Below are 3,795 nucleotides of genomic sequence, written 5' to 3'. Positions count from 1 at the left end.
TCAAAAATAGACCTCAAACACATTAAAAATTAGTATTTGATAAAATTTTATCAGTAGAGATAAATTGCCTATTAAATAAGTGATACTGGTATAAAAATATTGTCAGATTCATACAGAATAAATTCCAAAGTTCAAAGATATAAATGTAAAGAAATGAGTCCATAAAACCTACCAGGAAAACCAGAAACAAACAAACAACAACAACAAAAACAGAAATGTTCTATAACCTTAATATGGAAAAAGTCTTTCTATGACTCAAAATTAAGAATCCATTTTTAAAAAACGAAACAAAACAACAACAATAAAAACACCCCACATGGCAAAAATCACCATACTGAATATCAAAGGCTAAATGATGAAGTAGGGAAATATATTTGTAAGTCACATTGTAGCTTATCTTCTTAAAATATAAAGAATTCTAAAAAAAAAATTTTAATAAACAGAAAAATAGGCAAAGGATACGAATAAAGTATTTATAAGAAAACTGAAATTTTGCAAATGAGTCTTAAGCATATGAAAACACATTGATTTTACTGACAATAATGGAACGGCAAATTATAAGTAAACTGGGACTACTCACTTTGGCAGCACATTTACCAAAAATTATAGTGATACGGAGAAAATTAGCATAGTCTCTGTGCAAGGATGACCTGAAATTTCACGTAGCATTCCATAGTAAAACAAATAAAACAAACAGAGATACCATTTTTAACCATCAAATTGATGAAAATCCAAGAGTTTAAAAACACACTTGGCAAGTATGTTTTTTTCGTGGGGAGTGAAATTTTCATTCATTGCTGTTGAAAGTGTAAATTGGTATAATCTCTATGGAGGGCAATTTTGAAATATCTATCTTATAATTTTTATAAGATATAAAACATATATATGTGTATATATATACATATATATCTTATATTATATATACACACACATACATCCTGTATGCAACCAATTCTACTTTTAGGAATGTATCTCACATATGTTTTCATATACATAGAAAATGATGTATGTATAAGTTTATTCATTGTGCTATATAGATTACAGTAGTTTAGAAACTACCTGTTGACTAGGAATTCTAAATATATTATGGTATATCCACACAATTGAATATGATACACTGTACATGTTAAATTAGAAAGATGTTCAAGATACGTTTTTAAGTAAAAAATGAAAATGTAGAAGAGGGTGTATAATATGGTACCATTGATATAAAACAGAAAATAATTTATTCATAGTTGCTTTTAGATACAAAAAAAATGTCTGGAAAGACACACAGGAAAGTAATACAGGATAATATCTGTTTAAAGGTATAACGGGCACTGGGTAAATGAGAAACAGGTAGAGAAGAAACTTTGCATTGTATAACTTTTCATACTCTTTGATGTCTGAAACTTGTATAATTTATTTAAAATGTAAAGCATTTAAAGATGACTGGTAGGGGATGAAGAGAAAAAAAGTTTTGCTTACCCTTAATCTGAGTGGTAATAATCGTTACAGTCACTATAGATGCTGATGGACAACAGCTTGTGTGCCAAAGGAAAGTTATGATTCTGCAAAGGTTCTGATCTTGCTAAGACTGATGGATCTGCTACTGTGTACTTATCAAGAAAATATTTCAAAGGCATGATTAGAAAGGCTCTTTACTGGACCATAATATTAACCTATGATAGCTGAAATTAACAATAGGTTCATTATTTAGCATCTTCTTAAAAATAACAGAGAATGGTACTGCAGTGCATACATTCACTTAGTTGAGGCCTGTGCATAAATCACACTGCTCTTACAAAACCAACTGAATGGTGGGCTCTGCTTTTAACGAGCTCATTTTTTCAAGGGAAAAAAAAAAAACACATATATAAATACATATAACTACAAAATTAGATAGGAAGTGCAAAAATTTATGAGCCAGATAAAGTGCCATGAGTTTGGGGGAGCCAGAGACGACCTCCAGCTGGAGAACAGGAAGGAGAAGATAGATGAAGGGTGATCTGGCATTTAAGTGAAGAAAAGGATCTCTGTGCCAAACGGCAATTCAGGTGGAAAGTATAACATGAAGACGGAAGGGAAAAAGAGGACAGACAGTTTAATGTGGTTTAAGAACATGGTAACATTTTAAAAGTAAAATAATTGAACCCAGATTATAAGGCCCTGAATTGAAGCCTAAAGAGTTTTGGTTTTCCTTCATGAAACTGGGAAGGTTCTGGAAATTCAAGAGAATAAGAATAACAATATTTAAACAGCCCCTTAGCTAAGAACAAGTTTGTAGGCTGAGTTGGAGGGAAGGGTTAATCATGATGGAATGCAGAACAAATAAGAAGCTATTGGAGAATCCAAGTGAGGCATAATTAGAATCATGACATGATGAAGCAGGGAAAAGATAAGTGGCACCATATGGAAGTGTGAGGAAATAATAGGGAAGCAATAAATATTTGTTGTATGAATGGATGATTAAATGGTGAAGACATGAATAAATAAATGAAGCCAGACAGATGGAAGCAAGAAGTAAGGAACTAAATTTCTTTCCCATCCCTGACTTATTAGTCAAGCCTGCATGCAGTTCTCTCTCCAGTCTGTTTTCCCTGCCTGACACACTAACAGGAAAGGCAGAACCAACTGGATGGGGAAGGAAAAATCTTGGCGTTCCTGTTAAATTTCTGCTCTTCCTGGAAGTTTCCCTCATCAGGGGGGCAAGGCTGGAATGCACTGCAGAAGAACTGGGTCTCTACAAGTGTGCAGACAGTGGTTCTCACTTACCTTAGAAGGGATTTGGCCTAATTATTTTTTCTTGTAGCCACAGACTAATGATTGGCAAGTTACACCAAATCAGTAATGGGGGAGAATAAAGGATATTCTGATTCCTCTGTGAGCATAAGATTTAATCCTGTGTTCTTCAAATATGAATGGGGGGAAAACAGATGTCTGAGGAAGGAGGAGAGGAAAAAAGAATATAAAGGAAGAAGCATGGAAAAGAGGAAGGTACAGAGAGAAAGAATAAGAAAGCAAGAAAGAAAAAAATAAGGAAAGGAGAAGAAATAAAGGAGAAAGAAATCAAGAAACAGATGAAGAAAAGGAAGGAAAAACATTGTTTTTGAAACTTCTCTGTTGAAAGATTTACATTTACCTCTAACAATCGAATGAAGTAAGTACTATAATTTTTAACTTTATATACGAATTACCTGGATTATGGTGATGGTGATGATGATGATATCACAGCCTTCTTAAAAAGTCACTCCCTTGGGCAGCAGATGTGTAATAAAATTGTTTATTACAAGGAAATGCAATTATTGTAAGAACATGGACTTTTTGGGAAAGATTCTGATAAGACAATTTATACTTCCTTTTTAATTCAACTGATACTGTCATGGGAACTGCACTTTTAGCAGTCATTATCAGATCCAGTTTCTATGGAAATTTTAGGCTGCTACCAAGGGATAAGGTCAGTGATGCAAGGGGAACAACATTCTTGATAACAGAGTTTCTTCTCTGAAGACATGACTTGCTTTTTTTCTGAAATGTGACACAACCCACTGACGACTTAAAAATTCCTCCAGAGATATACACAATATGAAGTATCCATACTATAGTTCTCTTCAAAATTACTGTAAAGAAGGGACTTATATACCCAAATAATGATTTCGCAGTTTAAAGATGAAAGAAAAGGAAAGTAACATAATAATATTAAGCACATATTGTCTTAACCTGAATTTAACCTTTAAAACCGCACATAATGAATAAGTGTGTTCCTTAAGTGGATTTTCCCTCCTTAAATACCTGAGGTGCCAAAAAAATGTATAC

The 3,795-nt window shown here is 33.0% G+C and overlaps 1 non-coding gene across 1 annotated transcript; it reads left to right on the top strand.

The window, feature by feature from the left end:
* The first annotated feature begins 572 nt into the window (after positions 1-572).
* Positions 573-680, top strand: LOC141570852 (U6 spliceosomal RNA). Its single transcript, XR_012495298.1, has one exon. It is a non-coding gene; the product is annotated as a U6 spliceosomal RNA (small nuclear RNA).
* The last annotated feature ends 3,115 nt before the right edge of the window (positions 681-3,795 follow it).

Source organism: Rhinolophus sinicus, chromosome 3 (assembly GCF_057876585.1).
Source record: "Rhinolophus sinicus isolate RSI-liver-muscle chromosome 3, RSI-T2T, whole genome shotgun sequence".
Lineage (NCBI taxonomy): Eukaryota > Metazoa > Chordata > Mammalia > Chiroptera > Rhinolophidae > Rhinolophus > Rhinolophus sinicus.
This window is presented reverse-complemented; position numbering and strand designations above follow the sequence as displayed.